We start from the raw sequence: 19,724 nt of genomic DNA on the forward strand, positions 1-19,724 counted from the left end.
ATATCAGACCGAAACTTCAGGAGGAGGAGCATTTTGAAAGAATTTCACCGACATTTCTATTTTTAGTAACCATAGCAACACCGTTCATTGAGGAGTAGCATTTTGAAAAATTGTTTACAGACAGACGGACAGACAGACGGACGGCCAACGGACGCATTACTATCGCATAAGCTCTTCTGGTATCTGACCAGTAGAGCTAAAAAGTAGTCATATTGTTTAGGCACTTAGACGTTTATTTCGTTTCAAATATGTGTATTAAAGATATCTAAACATTCAAACTTCTGACGAAAGAACACCAAAAATCAATAAAAATTGAACACCTAGTATAGAATTTACAGACCTACTTAGAGTGTGACATTATACCAACAGGTTTCCAGATAAGTGTTCCGACTAACATAGGGCTAATCTCCAAACGCTTTAAAGAACTCTGGGACGTAATTACAAAGAGATGTTCTAAACAATTGAGGTCTTTCTTGGGATATCCAAAAGTTTGGGCAATCGGAGAGTTAGATCACGTCCTTAGAATCATCCCTAAATGATATCATGTCCCCGACCGATCTTGATGAAGCCCATAAGATTATTGATACATATAACATGGTCCTAACAAATAAAGTTAACAAGACTCAAAGAAATTTCTCCGAGACAGTGTTCCACAGACTGGCTAGGAACAACTGACCAGAGGTGAGATTTAACAAAACACACTCGAGACGCTGCAAACGCATAAAGAAAATCTCGAGGAACGGACCTTTACAATATCCAGACGTCCGTCCAGTGCTAAAATAATCTAGTGCTCCTCTCTCCGAATCGGAGACCTCGCTTCTTTCCAAGGGGTTTAGTTTCTGCCCACGCCACATGAAGTCGACAAGAATCAAGTCAGAGAGGACACCCGAGCATTCCTTCGGAAACTTCGTTTGAAGGAGCACTTTTCTAGAAAAGACTCCGCGGTTAACGTTAATTCATGACTCATTCCAGCCAGATGAACACGATTTAGGATGAACACAAACTCTATAGGCAAAAGAGTGATTTGGAACCTGCACCGGGCAAAGGCGGCGCCCTTGAGTCGTATATTGACACCGTTAAGTCTGACAATCATTAAAGAATCGGGATGACATTGTAATCAAGAAAGCAGACAAAGGCTGTACAGTTGTAGTACTGGATAAAGAGACATACATGGTGGAGGCCCATAGACAACTCTCGGACAAACGTCTCTACAAGAAACTGGACTCTGACCCTGATAAAGAATTCCCCACCGCTATTATTTGAACTCTAGACGAAATGTTGAAGAAAAACGAGATTAGTATCAAAGTCTATGAGACGCTAAATCCTACTGACTGTAGACCAGAACAATTTATCTCCTTCCTAAGATACACAAAAAAGGCATGCCAGGTCGCCCTATAGTTAGCACAATTGGACATCCCACGAAGAAAATCACTGAATACATTAATTTACATCTCCGTCCACACATAGATGATTTGCCCTCTATCTCAAGTAAACCACAGACTACATCAAATAGACGCTCTCTACTGGCCTCCCAGATCATATCCACCTCGTGACTATGGACGTCACATCTGCTCACACTAACATTCCGCACGATGAGCGTATCGATGCCTGTAGAGAAGTCTGGAATAGTAGATCCATACACATTCCTTCTACGCAGCATTGTTAAGGCTTGAATAAGGGGGCGGGGCCTAATTTATACGGGAAAAGTATACTATGACGTCACACAGAAATATGACATTTTTGTAGTTCTCATAATACGTGTAAATGAAATAATTTGCAACGCTGAACAGTGTTATCATAATTAACAACATTATAACTTATCAATGCATTAAAAAAAGTTGCTAGTTAAATCTCTTGTAGCTGGTTAAAAACTAAGCACTCATTGCGATGAACTTGTAAACATGACGTCATACTGGTAAAAATGACGTACTTCGTGTGCTGTGAGAGGCAAATTGAGAAATTGTTTATCAATGAAAAATGTGTTTTATTATTAAACGGATTATTATTTACAGATTTTAAATAATCGATTAATACCAAGGTATAGCCTTTGTTTAGTACGATTGTTAATTAACTACAAAGAGAATGTATTTTATTAATTATGTCCTGTTTTATGTACAGGTTACGTATATTTTACATCGATGTGCCCCATAAAATCGTACTTTTGCAAGGGCATACACTGCATAGATCTCAACCATTTTTTAAATATAGATAAAGGATATATTCCTTAACTTGAAAAGTGCTGCTGCTTTCTTTAAATCGAGGCCGTGATTTTATAAGTACACAAAATATTTGGTAAAATTCTAACATATTTCGACATTGGCCTATTTACTTAAACATTTAAGTATTAAAACGCGAATTCTATTCAAAGCAGCAGCACTTTTCAGAAACTACAAAGTACAGAAAAACAATTAATAGCTTGAATTTTTAATTTCAATTAGGGTATGCCCTTGCGATATTGAAATTTGTTATTGACCTACATTCCGCGTACCTGCTGATGCGTTTATCACATGACTGTCCATCGATGGGACCAAACTCTACACAGTACAGAGTATGTTATACTATGCTATTTCCATAAGTATTTAAGTTCTGTGATAATAGAATTTCTGAATAAAAACAAATTCAATTTAAATAATTCCCCTTTTTTGCACTTTTATTTTCCGTTGATTTCTTATAGTAAGCCTTAACAGTGCTGCGTACCGAGTCCCTTGCCAAGCTCCTTGAAAATGTTTTCAAGTTTAACAATTTCATTTTTAATGGAGAACATTACTTAATGGCATTGCTATGGGTACAAAAATAGCACCGCTTATGCCAATTGTATCATGGGAAGACTAAAACGTAACTTGTTATTTCAAGCACTATTTAAGACCCTTAGCTGGTTGTGTTTCATTGACGATATAGAGATGAAGTAGGTTGAATGTTGCGAGAACCTCGAGATATTCATTAAGTTTGCCAACATCCTTCATCAGTCTATCAGATTTACAGTAGACATATCTAATTCGAAAAATGTATTCCTAGATACTACATCTACTCTGATTGAGAGTGAAGTCTCCACACGAAACCCTCAGATTCCCATCTATATTTTATGCCGACCAGATGTCAGTCCTTACACATTTAAGGGTATGCCTAAAGTGTAGTCACGCGAATTCGACGCATCTGTTCATCCCCTGTCCTATATCAGAGAAAAAATCTGGTCGTCTGAAGTCCCACTTATGCAACAGATGCTACAAAGCCTTCTAATCTCCGACGTAATTTCCGAAAAAAAACCTGCGAAAATTTAAAAAAAAGATATTACATCAATAAAACTCTAAAGAGAATAGTGGAAAGAACTAATTTGCAGGAGTGTGATACAAATAAATAGTAATACATTTAAACGGTGATAGAAATAAACAGCAAATGCCCAAGGGCCACATCGCTCACTCGAGAAGTGATGAACATCTGTTATTTACCAGATTGCACTCTTGAAATGCCTATTGTGACCAAACCCTTCCCAACATATCATTATTTGGACAATTTAAATTTTAAACTATCTCAGGATGCTTCCACATAAGTTTTAGCTTTTCTGGTCCAGTGGTTCTTGAGATGAAGATTTTTAAAAGTTGTTTTACCTATATATTTCTATGTTAAACTTTGATTCCCTACTATGGACCCACACTACTCCCGTGGGCCATTATTTGAACAATTTAGAATCTACACTATCCAAGGATGCTTCCACATATTTTTTTTTAAATTTCTGCCCTAGTGGTTCTTTTGAAGACTTTTGAAAATTTTTCCTATGTATTTCTTCGTTTAACTTTGATTCCATTTTGTGGCCCAGTCTTACCGCCAGGTGCCATGATTTGAACAAATAAGAATTTACACAATAATAATTTTCACAAATAAGAATTTGTCAAAGGATAGTAAATTCTAAGTGTCCAATTAATGATCTTTTCACAAGGATAACATATGGGAAAAATGAAAGCCCTAGCCGTTACTGTTCAAAAGTTATGGCTAAGGTTAATGTTTTTTTCATAAGAAGGGATATCTCCTAGGTCATGGTTAAAGGGACAAGGTTGTTGAACCGCTATGAAATACGTCCGGTCTGTCTGGTATATTAACCAGATATGTATTAGATTAATTTTTAATTACTCCATTTTTTTAAATATTACTAAATGTTATCTGATATATATACAATGTTCTCTTAGTAGTATTTGAAAGCCGAAACCGAGTGTGAACATGCCATAAAATAAAGATTTCAATGAAATGCTATTTTGGGGATTTTGTGACTCGATACAGTACGGATATGGGTGAAATAGTGCTGCCTCTGACAAAAACAATATAGATATGCAGTATCATCCATATTTCTTTTTAAATATAAAACATCAGCACTGAATGCGGAAATGTATACCAAATTCGAAGTATATTATTATTTATGTGGCATAAATCTGAAGTTTGCACATTTGGTATCAAGTATTTCTCTTCCCATCAACAGGATGTGGCCTAATTATTTAAAATTAAACTACTTTAAATTTGCAGTGGTCTTGAGAAACATACAACATGTTTTTCATTACTTTTGAGCTTTATGAATATATAATTATTAGTATTTTTGTATATGGTTCGATGTGGGTTTCTTTTTATTATCCTGAAAAATACTTTTTACTGATAGGAATCGAAAAAATAAACTTTCGTCATTAGATAATGATTTCATCGATTATATTACGTTGTTCAAGATCAAATTCATCATATTATCAAATGCCTATATGGTACATATAAACATTGGGAGAACGAACTCTCCATATGAACTTTTTTTTAAATTTATCAAAAGGTCAGTGGAAAAGTACCAATATTGCAGATCTATAAAAGCTGGGTAGGCAACCCATATTCTAATTCGTCATTAAAACAATTATCTCTTGCTGGTACAAACTGAAAAACATGCCGAAGAATTGAATTCTTATTTTACAACGCATACAAAGAAAGTACAGGATGTATGATCCTGGCCAGTTGTAATGTAAATAGTTGGTACATGTACATAAATGGTACAGATGTCTGTTAGAAAATAAGCATATTTTAGTCTAGATATAAATCATGATCAATGAAACGAATGACTTTAAAGAAACAACCGACATTTACAGCATATTACTATTTTAAAAAATGTATTGAAATTAAAATGTATTTATTTTTTTCTATTTGAAAAGAAAAATTTTTAATACATAAATTTAGAATAGATTCACATATGTTAATTTAAAATACATTCATATAATCTCAGAATGGAAAGTGGAAGATATGGAAAAAAGTAAACACAGAAGGACGGCCACATGTAACCAAACTTACAAGAAATGAGAAAGTTTGTAGAATGTGTGACATGAGGGTTAGGGTTAGGTTTTGAACTGTATAGAGGAACATATTCAGTTACTGATTGAATAAACATGATATATATGATTTTTAGATTATTGTCAAATATAGTACAGTAAAACTGTTATAGAAAACAATTAATGATAATCAATCCTCAACTGCTACAATCATCATTATCTTCTTTTAATAGTTTATCTTCTTTAAATATCGACATGCTGCTTCTATCAATTTTGATTTTTTTTTCCTGTATGTATTCTTTTTTTACTTGTATGCCCTAATGTTTCCCTATTGGTGTTATTAAGTCTTATCTTATTTTTACGGAAGCGTAAATGGTTCTACACTTGTTGTGTTATAACTTTGTATATTGTCTTATATTTTATCGACTTATCAACATATAAAGTGTTATACTTCCTTATTTATGTACATATTTTAAATTGCTCTAGGATTTCTTAACATGATAGAAGGCAACTTCTTTTGTTCAATAGATTTTATTGCTTTAAGTTTTATCGACTGAAATAATATATTGATTTTCAGATATTGATTAAAACAAAATATTTAATCATATCGATATAATATTGTTGATATGATAAAATAAAGATATAGTTATATCAATTTTAATTTATGAATATTTGCGATAAAGAAGTCAGAATAAAGTGTTTTTGAATTATTTTGGCGGGGGCGGGAATTCTAATGAACCTTCACTTCACTCGGAATTCAGTGAAAGCTTATGCGTCATGTCAGCATGTACGATTAAAGGCTGAATCAAATTAAATTGTATATTGAAAAGGGGAGATGGAGACACAATAAAAGTTATAGATCCATAGTGGGCTATTGCACCGATCACCACTTTTGAAGAGGGGAGACAAGAGTATCTTTGTGCCCCCCATCCACCTATAAAAAAAACCCCAAAACTGAGTACAGCAGAGATCCACTGATATGTCTCCAAATTTAAGAATATTCTCGCAGTTAGATTATAAAATCCCTTGGGTGTGGTTTTTTTTTTTTTTTTGTTATCAATTTATTTTGGCTGACACTACACTTTTCTCCTTTAAACTTTGTGACTAAGCTTATACAGATTGGCTGAAATCTTAAAGCAATACGAAGTTAGTTCTGGTGTTATCATATTTTTATGCAAGGGGGGGGGAAGCTGGGAGGTTTAAAGACTGTGGAGGTTCGCATTCATGTGTCAGATCCTATGTATATCACAGAGTGAAACATCAAATATTTACAAAGTACATATATAATCAGTGTTACTTTCATAATAGTGTTACCCGATACTTTCTATTTTCGCTTCATTAGCGATTTACAATCCCCATTGAACTCAAGAGATATAAGCGGTGAACATGATAGAATATATCATATTCCCTCTTCAAAATGATGGGTACAATAATTTCCTATGACAATGCATATAATTTAACTGTTGATGTCTCTCCATCTCCATATTTCAAATATTTTTTTTTAATTTTGTTTCAGCCTATAATCGTACACAATAGCAAATACATCGTACATAAGCTTCCGAAGTGAAGTGAAGAGTAATTAGAATTCCCGCCCCCGCCAAGTTAATTCAAAAACATCTTTTTCTGACTTCTTCTCGAAAATATTCATATATCTTTATCGATATAACTTCATATCTATTTCTTCAAATCGACAATACTATATTGACATGAATAAATATTTTGTTTAGATCGATATTTGAAAATTAGTATTATATTTCAGTCGATAAAAGTTAAAGCAATAAAATCTATTGAACATAAGAAGTTGCCTTCAATTATGTAAATACACCTCAATACAATTCAAAATATGGGCATAAATAAGGAGGTATAACACTTTATATGTTGATAAGTCGATAAAATATAAGACAATATACAAAATTATAACACAACAAGTGTAGAGCCATTTACGCTTCCGTATATTTTTGACCTAAATATTGTATGACACTGGACTGCGAATATTAAATCTTAGTAAATGACTTATGCTGTCGCCGATTTGAAGTGATAATATTTTTACAATTCGGAACAAAACCCCTCCCCTTAAACATCACCAAATGGTTACTATACACACTTCTAGCTCACCTAGATAAACCTGTATAAAAAAGAAGCTTGCACACAAATCTTGGTTTGAGTTGGAAATAGTTTTGTCGTGTAGCAGAATCGACATGTACTCACCTTCTTGCGTGTTACCATTGCCCTAGTGTTAGGAAGGGCCAATAGTATGATCGCTTTGCCACATAATATCAGACAAAAACATAAAATCCTTCACCATTTAAAAATTTTTCATCATGATTACTTTATAGAAAACAATAAGATTCGAAATTTTAATTCATTGTAGGCTACAAAAGAGTCTTATTGTGAATGATTCTTCCAACTTCAGTAGATCATGCTTTATACCTACGTAAATGGATTATAATCACAGATATAAAGAAATACACTTTATCCAGGTAGTTCTGGTGATGATGTGCACACTCTACGAACTAAATGTACAAATTCTTTATGTACACTAAAGTTTAGGATAGAACGCACTTTACCGGTACGGTCGCCATTTTGATTCTAGATCCGCGCGTGAGAGTGCGCGGCGTAAAAACTTAGCAACGTATCAACTATGATGGGTGACGCCATTTTGTTTTGTAAGAAACTCTCGAAGCCAGAAAACAGATATCTAAATGGCTTTTCACTTTTTTAAGCGGGTTTTTTTTGGTGGGGGGGGGGGGGCAATACGTATAAACAATGAATAAAATAAACTTACCTTTGTCGAAATAAATCTTCGCTAAGACTCAGAGCCATACGTGTCACCGTACATCATGGTACATACATGTAGAACTATTGTGTCTTTTTTGCAATGTATTGTAAATACGTTTTTTTATGGGTGATAAAGGAGATAAACGTCAATTTTTAATTATAGCTACAATCCTAATGCATTCTTGTTTTAGTAGAGATTTCCTAACTGCATTCCATGTAGTCTCAATGATTATCAAGTATCCAGTGTTTTGCAAATTGAAATCTCCAGATTTTTTAGTTCGTAAATCCAGGAGTATGTTAGATTAACTGCAGTTCTTTTTCCAGAAATCTAAGATGTGCCTCTTACGTTTCTTTTTCTTATACTGTCGATTGCTGTTTCTCGAAACAAGAACTTCCTCACCGCATGTTTACAAGTTTTGCCCCCCTCCCCCCCCACTTATTTAACATTTCCATAAACTAAGGATCATGCACATTTATCGCTAAAAATTCCAAAAATTCTAGAATGTTGCAGTCAGTCAATTAAAAATATCAATTCATAGAAAACACAATGCAAATCATCGTAAACAAGGTGCACGTTGAATCACTGTTTACAATCATAAAGAGTGGAAGTCAAACTTTCTATTTCACGTCACCTACCCTGACCAATCACAGCACTGAAATAAGTCACGTGCTTAACAACGTCACGACTTTGGAATGTGGCCGACAGAATGAAAGTGAATGGTTTGTTTTGAACATGCTTTCATTTTTAATTAATAACTTCGTTAATTAAACGAAGTTTATTAACATAAAAAATGACGAGGAATTAAAAAAATGGGTTATTTTTGCATTTTATTGCCGTTTCAGCGAAATCATCTCGCTAACGCGTGACTCTCTTATAGAGAGAGAGCACGTGCTATTTCCATGTAATTTGTACGTACCGGTAAAGTGCAGTTTTCCCAAAGTTTACATGTTTCCCCAACAATTTTCATTTTGTGAATAGCATATACCAATAATTTTTATGATTATTATAAATTTATAAGAAAAAGAAATCAAATGTGTGAGGTAAAGTGGAAGTAACTGACTATCAACATTATATTTTAAGCTTGCATGAATATTTATTTGTTAGGAAAGTGTATGTTTGGGGCATTTTGGTAGCTCTTAAAGCTGGCAGCTTTGTATTTTTGCTTTCACAGACCTTTCAACTTCAAGTAGGAGATCTTTTAATAATGATATAATTGTACTCAAGTCCTGATAATGTCTTCATTATGCATATATTTCATAATTGTATGAGATTTGAAAGATGAAAAACACTTAAATCTAATATAAATGGCTATAATTCAATGAAATAATTTTTCAGTGGAGAAACTTTAAGTCTTTATACAAAATATATTATGGATCTCATCATCTATACTTTATTAATTGCAAAAACAAATTGTCGAACGTATATTTAACCAATATTTAATCCACCATTATAGCAAATACCTCTTGCTGGTACAAACTGTAAAACATGCCTTAGAATTGATTTTTTATTTTACAACGGATACAAAGAAAGTACAGGATGTATGATCCTGGCCAGTTGTAATTTAAATAGTTGGTTCATGTACTCAAATATTACAGATGTCTGTTAGGTCTACATGTAAAACAATGAAACTAATAACTTAAAGAAAACAAAACCAAAAAACATATTACTACATAAATAGATGTTTTGAAATTCTATTTGAACAAAGAAAAATTATATGTTAATTTAAAATAGATTCATATAATCTCAGAATTGAAAGCGGAAGATATGAAAAAAAATGTAAACAGAGAAGTACAGCTACATGTAACCAAATTTACAAGAAATGAGAAGGCTTGTAGAATGTGTGACATGAACTGTGTTTATGACAAGAATCAGTTAATGATTGAATGAACATGATATAGATGATTTTTATTTAGATTTTTGCCAAATATAGTAAAAATATAATAATTTAACTAAATAGAAAATAATTATACACAATGACAATCAATTCTCAGCGGCTATGATCATCATTTCCTTCCTTTAATAGTTTCTACTCTTTAAATGTCGACATGTTGCTGCTATTAATTTTGAATTTTTCAAGTATGTGTTCTTTTTTACTTGCATGGCTTAATCGGTCCCTATTGGTATTAATAAATCTTCTTATTTTCACTTATATATTGAAATAAAATTGAACTGCTGAACATTAAATCTTAAATGAGTTATGCTGTTGCTGATTTTTATTGATCATAGATTAGCCATTCGGAACAAAACCCCTCCCCCTAAATATCAACAAATGTGGTTAAGTTATCATATTCTAGCTCACCTATCTTTTCTAACAGAAAAGCCTATATAAATAAGAAGTTTGCATGCATATTTTGGTTTGGTTTTGAGATTGTTTTGTCGTGTAGTAGCATCCAAACGTACTAACCTTCTTGCATTTTCCCATTGCCCTCACTCAAAGATACAGAATGCTTCTACATTAAGTATTGATCATGGTTTCTTTAAAGAAAACAATTTAAATCAAAATTTCAATTCATTGTAGGCTACAAAAGGGTATTAAAGTGACAGATTCTTCCAACTTCAGTAGTATATGCTTTATACCTATGGAAATGGACTATAATCACATGTGTAGATGTAAAGAAATACACTTTATACAGGTATTTCTAGTAATGATGTGCACGGTCTACAAACTTAATGTACAAACTCCTAATGAAAAATTTTACATGCCTTCCATATCAATGTTTATTTCATGAATAGCTTATCCAAAACATTTTTATGAATACTATATTTTTATCAGGGAAGGAAATCACATGTATAAGGTAAAGTGGAAGCAACTGACTATCAACCTTATACTTAAGTTTGCAAGCGTTCTTTTTCTTAGTCATACCAATGTACACAAGGACCCCGATTTAAATGCCCTAGCCAGCCTTATTTCTAAATCCATAGTATGACAGATTGTTTTGACGCCTTTGTAGAATTAAAAGTAGGTCAACCGATAAAATGCAGTAAATTTTAAAAAGCTTTGTAAGGTTACGTTCAGCATTTTTCTGAAAGGTATTTCTATTGAATATTGGTAATAACAATGGTGTTAATGTAATATTTATTTTTATTTGATACAAAAATTGAGCAAGAACAAACTCAAAAAATACACGCCCTTCATTGGATAAAAAAGTTATACACTAGAAATGCATTTTAGCAAAATATTTATTTGTTAGGAAAGTGGATGTTTGGGGCATTTTGGTATAGGTCTGAAACTGCGAGCTTTGTATTTTTGCTTTCACAGACCTTTATATTCCGAGTTGGAGATAATTCAATTATTACATGATTGTACTCATGTCCTGTTAATTTGTTCATTATTTCATATATATTTAATAATTGCATGAGATTTGAAAGGTGAAAAACAGTTAAATCTAATATAATTGGTTATATTTCATTTCAATAAGTCTTCAGTGGAGAAACTTTCAGGCGTTATATATTATGGAATCCATCAATAGTTTATTAATTGCACAAAACAAATTAGCGGTCGGAAAGTCATGGTAATCAGACGAATATTGATATCCTCCACTTTCAGTGAGTAAAAGTGGAGAAGGGTTAAAGTTAGATAAATAGGTTACATGTATCTCCATAGAGTGATTGTACTAGTAACAGCAGGTCTAAGCAACAAATATTTGAGTGAGATTTTTGGCTCTTAATTAGAATTTACCCAATCGGAAAATTTTATTCTCTAGGTTCAGAGATTGGGGATGTTTTTTTCATCAGTTGAGGATGAAAAAATTAAAAAAGCTCATACGCTAAAGTGGGAACAACTGAACATTGCCTCAAATATGCAAGAGTTAAGTTTCCTCGTACCATGCCCGCTAATCGTGTTCAACCATTATTATATGTCCTTCATTCCATGGATTTTATGGAATTCTTAATACATTTCTTAACTGTTCGACGATTCATATTAATTTCTTACATAAGATTTGAAAAAAATACACATTTACGTACAAAAAATCATGCTTTATACATGGCACATTTCAAGAAGGTTTAATATTAATTGGAGCTAAGCAATTATTCAATTTCATGTCAAATTAACTTAATAATTTTTGTTGAAAGATTAAAGAATGTTTAAGTCATTACAATTTTTTCCTGCCTTTAATTCTTTCCTCGTCAGATTTTTAAAAAAATCATTTTTGTCTGAAATTTGTCTTCATAAAATTATCCGTCTACTTATTCATAATATAATTTTGAATAATATCATTATTTAAACCTTAAATCAATACTAAGTAAAAAATGGTTTCATCAGCAAAAAAGGACATATGTATGTTTATAAATCTTGACAGTAAAAATAACAGGACATTAAATTGAAGAACCTTTATTTAAAAAAAAAAAATCTATCTGAAACTTTTCTTAAAGTCAACAAAAGAACCTAGTTTTATTTTTTTCAACAGTTTGTTTTAGATGAGTAATGTTTGAGGAAAATTCTTAAACATCAGAATTGTTAACAAGTTAACTGATACTATCCATTTTTTACGCATTGGGTCTCAATCAGTTCTCTTTTTATACCAAATATAAGATCAACATCACATGGTTTTGTGTCTTTTTGATGTAAATTTGCCCTTCTTTGTAATTCTTCTCTAGAATCTCTTTGAAATATTACTACTTTTAACCAATTCAAATCCACATCAGTTGTTGATATGGAAATTGTTGTTATTTCTGTACTTGTCGTGAATTTTGATTTATAAATACTAGCTATATATATAGTAAACAGGTTTAACTTCGGAATGTATGTATTTTTGGGATAAAAATACAGTTTATCATAAATGGATCACTAATGTATATTGATATTTTGGTAGTATGGTATTTTAAAGTACGGTTCCTTGTTTATTTTAAATGGTTGTCGTTATTACATGTAATGATATTAAATGAAGTCGAAAATACCTTTTCAGAGTTAATATTTCTTGTAAGTCTCACCCTTTTTCAAATAATTATTTATATAGAGAAAATTCAACACCAACAAACAATAATGATTATTTATTTGTATGTGTTGAATATTGTCGTGGCATTTATTCGTGGGTCGTCCCAAATCAACCCGACATTGGCAGACCCACTTCAGCATCAACAACAAACCAATGTATCATTATGCAGCTAGGTTAAGGCCGCCCATAGGAAATATGTCTTAAAATATTCCGAAAAAATCAATATAATGTAGATATTTTATTATAAACATGAGTTTTAATCTGATGACAATTATACTAATGCATATGTATGTATGGGGTCTCAACCGAGTTTGACCAAAGCGACTTCGCGAACATCAGCTGTTTGTCACGTGTCATGATTAAAATTAGAAAAAAATGTAGGGATAAAAAGATCGTAAAAGTTCAAGGATATAATAATTTTTCACTATGAAATAGATTGCACTTTTTTTAGGACAAATTCCTTAACCCAAAAAGTGCAACTTCTCCATGCCCAGGAATTATATAAAATTTAGCCGACTGTTGATAAACAATGTGCATTTACACTATATGCATTGAAGAAATGTAAAATTACGGAAAAAATCAACAGCACACAACTTACTCCCAGCACTTTTCAAAATAGTAGGGTCAATAGCTACATGTGTATAAAATATCATAATTTATAATCAAGCGGATATCGTTGAACTTTTGAGATTTAGGAGGGGTAGTACTTGTGATTGTAGTACGTTCCTAATATAAAAGTGCATGGCTGCGGCTTTATAAGAGACCTAATAACAATTAAATAAGACTGTGAACTATTGATTAATGCATTCAAAAATGTGAATCAATTATAGTCAGATCATGATTATTTAGTTTTAATTTGCATATTTTCAGTTCCACTAATAGCTTTATCTGCGTCTCAAGTACAAAGAAACTGCGTGTCAAACTGGCCTATGACGTCATATCTGTAAGCACAGCAAGATCAAGTTGACTTTGATTTTACATTCAAATAGTGTTAAAATGACAAGATAAGTCACATATTGATTTCTATTTACAATAATTATGAGTAATCAAAGTATGTAAGAGTATATGAAAAAGGAAATTATTATTTATTCGCCGAGATTAATTTGTACAATTTCACTGTGACGTCATAATCAAATTCCTGGGGCTCTGCCTACACTGATCTACATTTGGGTTGCCCTTAACCTAGTTGCGTAATCAAATTCAGCAAATATAAAGAAATTGACCATCCCTGGTAATCCGCAGAAGGTTAAATAGTTAATCTTCACTAATTTACATCAGGGACCTATATACTAAGTATATACTAAGTATATAGGTCCCTGTTTACATACACAATCTGCAATAAATATTTGAATACAAAATGCAGTTTTTCTCCAATTTTTCAAAGCCAGTCAGACAGCAATGTATTTTCCATCTGCATAATATGTTCACTCGATCAGTGTCAACTTATAGTCAACAATTATTTCCCATTAATAGTATGTAGTTAAAATATAAGTTGACTTTAGTGTGCGCATACTCCAAATGGCTGCGAACGACTTAACGTCTGCAGTCACCCCACAAGGGAGCACAAACTCAACTGACCCACGACAATACTGAACTTTCCTACTTATTTCCTTCCAGATGGACTGATTCTAACATTATCCGGAAGTATACCCCCTTCTGGAAAGGTGTACACCATCTTAGAACCAAAAGGAGGACATATTCTGTAAAATTCTGACAAACACACAAAACATGGTCATGTTTAGCAACATCTCACAGGATCTCTCCATTGGCATTGCTTAATTATATTGAGCATACTTACATTCTGAACAAGGAATACCTGTGACCATACAAATTTGAATTTGGGAAATGCTGTACATGTAATTAGGACTTTGTCCTTTTTATTTCTTTTATTAGCTTATACTGCGTTTTATCCCCGTTATCCTATGTGGAACATTTCCTCCACAGTGAATACTGTATTAGTACATTTTGGTGACATTAATATACTCTTCAAACAAACCGTTTCATTTTATGGAAGTCAGTAATCTATATATATAGTTCAGATTAGAACAATAAACAAACTAACATCACTGTGTTTTTTTTTATTGCAAATTAATTGGGGATTTAGAATTTAGCAAGTGGACACTGGCTGTATTATTCGTACCTTTGAGATTTTCATCTACCTGCCCCCCTTGTTTTTGAAAGAGCAGTGGCTACCCCTATTCTAAAGGAACGTGTTTTAAATTTCCCCAATCCCTATATTTTTTTTATTTTTCCAGAAAAGTAAAATGATACCGAATAATAGGCTTTCACCCAGAGTGACACAACAATTTTTCAATTTTTATCCACACTTAAGAGACAAATACTTAAACATTCACCTAAGAGGACATCTATTTATATATTACTGTACAACATTGAATCCTTACCTAGTTAATCACTTACCCTGTTGAACAGACTTTAGATTCAAGAGCATTATACCTTGGCTAGATTCAGTTTTGGTGTCTGCAATCTTAATTAAAACTGCAATGATCATCATTTCTGGGTGTAAAAGCAATGTTTACTACAAATCATATCCAAGCAAAAAGACTAATTAATGTAAAGGAAGCATAAGAAAGGTTATATTCATATACATAAATAATATGTACCTTATATGGGTACAACTTGCACAATTTTAATAATCATTTGGCTGAAATGTGTCAAAAACTAAACATGTGGCCAGCAAATTCCATTGTGTACTTGAATGTACTGCATTTTTTTAAACTTTGCTACCTGTACCTCTGACCTGTACTTATATACTGTTTTTTTTACATTATCCTCATGTACCATACAGTTAGAGAGTTTTGAGTGAATAAATGAACTGAACTAGTGACTTACTCTGAAGATTTTGAACTTACAGTGAAAACTAATGGCAGCAACATACATGTACATTGTATGGCCTATCAGATGAATATGAAGACCATGAACATGACAATAATGTAATTTGCTGCACTATGTCACTTAAAAATGGAGACCACCCTGTTCCTAATTAACGAAGTAATTACACTTTTGAAGTGATAGTACAAAAATTTGGTATTTGTGGTCAAAGATACCTCCATTAATCTTTTTACTTAAACCTTTGTTCATTCTCACAAAGTCCTTGGTAAGATTTGTGAAGTCTCATTTTGTCATTGGTGCCAGGTTCCTGAAACGCCTCTACAGTTTTTTAGAAATTGCGCCTACTTTTGAAAATACCTGGAATCTGATTACCTTCAAAATTAACATTATAGAATAACTGATCATAATTTTAACACATAATCTTAATAAATCCATAGTCCTTCTTGATTTGTAAGTTTGACAATAACACTCACCACTGAAATGTTATGAATGTGTATTAAAATGTGATACATGTATACCATTGAAATTTTGCAAGAACTGCCCAGTCACTTTTCATGCCTGTTGATATTGAAATGAAGTGATAAGACCTAAGGTTTGGACGTACCACTCATGCATCGAAAATTCTCCTATTGCCAAGAATGATTTAATTGCCTTACTGCAGAAATTTGACTATCTAACTATTGATTAATTGTAACTCTTAAAAGGGTAACCTCTTTCTGCAACATTTCCTTCACCATATTTTTTTTAACAAAGGAACTTTGGGCTGTGAATCTTGTATGACAATTATTTACCAGAGTATATTTCAGATCCTACATATGTGATTCTTGTTGTAGGGCCTGCAATTTTATCTTTCTCTAATGGGACATAATACATGTATCACTCTATGGCATATTTTTCATTTTACAATAGGCGATATATATTCTTTTACCCTTTTCCCAGTAAAAATAAAGTCACATCTATGTTGTGATCTGAAATGTGTAAAAACAGTTTGTTGTTCTGTTAACCAATGAAAAATTGTAGTAAATGTCTCCTATATTTAACATCTTATTGCAGAGCGTCTTAGTAACAATTTTCTGTGTATATATTAAAACCTATTTACTGAGAACCAAACAAATCAAAATCAACAGTATGTTTAAGTATTGATTAATCTGCAAGCAGTTTTCTGTTTTCAACTTTTGGTGAAAGAGCTCAGCCTCTTTTCCTATCACAGAAATAATGGCTACTAGGTTGTCCAACTACAACTAAAATACTGTACACAGCTCTCTATAGCTAATAATGAAATCTTGTCATATGCTATTTGATTCAGGATATCAGAATTGAGCAATTATCCTCTTTACCTGCATAGATTTAGGAATTTTACAAACTGGTAACTTATGAATATTTAATGGGAAAGGAAGTTGACCAATATTGTAATTTAATACCCTTAAAAACATAATGCTTCTTTATAAATTGGGCTGTATTTTGATCAGGGTAATCCTTTTAATATTTTGATACTTTTTGTGAGGGACATGATGCTATGGGATTTCCATTGTTATATTTCATGCAGATATACAATACACACATGTCTGCCTGCTACAGAAGCCCCTTTAATTGATGTCAAATCATTTCCTGATACCTGTCCCATTAAAGATTCGGTTGAAAAAGCCTGAGGCAATGGGTCTTGCATGCACATCAATGTTTGATGATTAGTTGATGCATCATCACTGTCATCTGACTGGACACAGAAGGGGAAGTTGCTCTCTTTAGTAGCAGTACCAACATTGTTGTTGCATTCCACCTTTTTGGGGGCATTTCTCGTGCAAAATATAAACTTAACAACTAAATTATTTTTTACCTATTAATAATGCATTAATGACTTTCAAACAACTCTGACATGAATAATCAGGAATTTATACATAACTAATTATAACTTTTTTTGATACTCATAATAGAGAGCACAGCGAGCTTATAGACATACACAAATGGGAGAAAATTTGGATTTAAATCTGCATATATTCAAAGGACTTTTTTATCAGTCATGTGAACAACTTTACAATGTTCAAACTTTTTATGAATCATGTCATGATGTGAAAATTCTAAACATTCTTTGGGGTGCATAACATCAGGGCTTCTTCGATATAACTGCTATAACTTACTTGAAAAAAAAATACAATTTACAATTTATATGACACAAAACTTCTGTCGTAAACATAGCTTGTATGTGATGTATAAATTAAACACCAAAACGGCTCGGGTACTCCCGTTTTTGTGGAAAAATTCTGAGGTTCGAATTTATATCCTGACACTAGGGGAGTAATATATACATTTCTTTTTAATTTTATTTATTTATTTTAAATGTATTTGCATATACTGAAGTTACCTAGCATAGGCAATAAACGCAAACTATTGGACTTAAATTGTATCATCACAGGATATTTACCTATTATAGTATCAATATCTAGAAAGAGTATCGAGTTATAAAAAAGGGTGTTAAATAACTGCACTCGCCCAATGGTTTCGACGTCATACATATATATTGACTACAGAATTAGTAACTTTTATACAATCCATGAGCCAGCCATTTCCAAACATTACCATGTGTTTTTGCAGTAGACGACAATTCAAAATCATCATTTGTTATAACATCAAAATATTTTTCGTTGATATAAAAATTGTATCGAATGTGTGTAAAATTGCAAAAATCTTCAAAATTAACATTTCTTAACAGCTAATCCTGAGTATTTTTAACAATCTAAGCTCTTGATTAATCTATGACCTCTTTCCTGTTCAGCAACCCCGGCATAAAAGGAAGCCCAAACCAGATCGTAATTTTGAAGTCTGCATATCCTACATCAAATCCGACTTTTTTTCTCATAAAATAAATGCATCTATTTTATGTTTTAAATAGATGTTAATATTAACTATACACTGAGTGCACTGTTTTCTAATTTTAGATATATCGACGACGTATTGTCCATAACAATGATGATTTCTTTATTTCATTTCGAAACGATATATCCTGGAGAGTTTAAGGTACAACAGGGTCTGACACTTCTTTTCATATTTGGATATCTTACTTGAAAAAAAAATAATGGCAATCAAACAGCCAAGCTATACGATAAACCTGCATACTGAGTTTATATATCTCAGTTGATTCAATACGCAAAGGCATGCTCTACGCATGAAAGATTTCTAAAACAAGGTAAATTATGAAAAAAAAAACACAGCGTACAAACAAGAATTTCAACAGTCTCGTTTTAAGGTATCATTTCGAAAGTTCAATGGTCGATATCATAATCTTGTCAGCAAATATGATTTATCATTGAGTCAAATGCCGACTGAAGTTTTTCATTAGTTAATTGTTAATCCATTATTTTAACAATGAATTGACGAACGTTATTTCCCTATCATGACAAGGAGCACACGTCGTTCGTGGCTCAGAACGTTCCCCACTGCGTTCATTAAACAAACCGTACTTTACATCTTGTAACTATCCTGCTGTAATTATTTTCGTTATAGAAGAAAAACTATCATTGAATCGCATACCATTTAAAAACAACTTTTCCAGTAGAATCTAGTGTGTATAGTCACTTATGTACTCTTTTCCCGTCTATGATGTACGTATATAAACCAAATCCCTAACGATTAATTACATCTCCGTGCGCCGGTTATGCGAATAACGCGTCATTTTCATCAAATCGATTCCAGCAACACTCTGAAAATTCTAACAAAAATTGTTTTTGCTAATGCTAATTATATAAAAAAAATTGACATGTTATTTAGATTTTGATTCTGGTTTCACTGATTTAAATTTGAGTTCTATGTTTTTCATAGAACCAAAAACATTAAAGCAAATGTAATAGTGATATGCGTAAGTTATGCCGGATTTTGCTC

Source organism: Saccostrea cucullata, unplaced genomic scaffold, assembly GCF_032062105.1.
Source record: "Saccostrea cucullata isolate Sc308-1 unplaced genomic scaffold, CSIRO_AGI_Scuc_v1 ctg806, whole genome shotgun sequence".
NCBI lineage: Eukaryota > Metazoa > Mollusca > Bivalvia > Ostreida > Ostreidae > Saccostrea > Saccostrea cuccullata.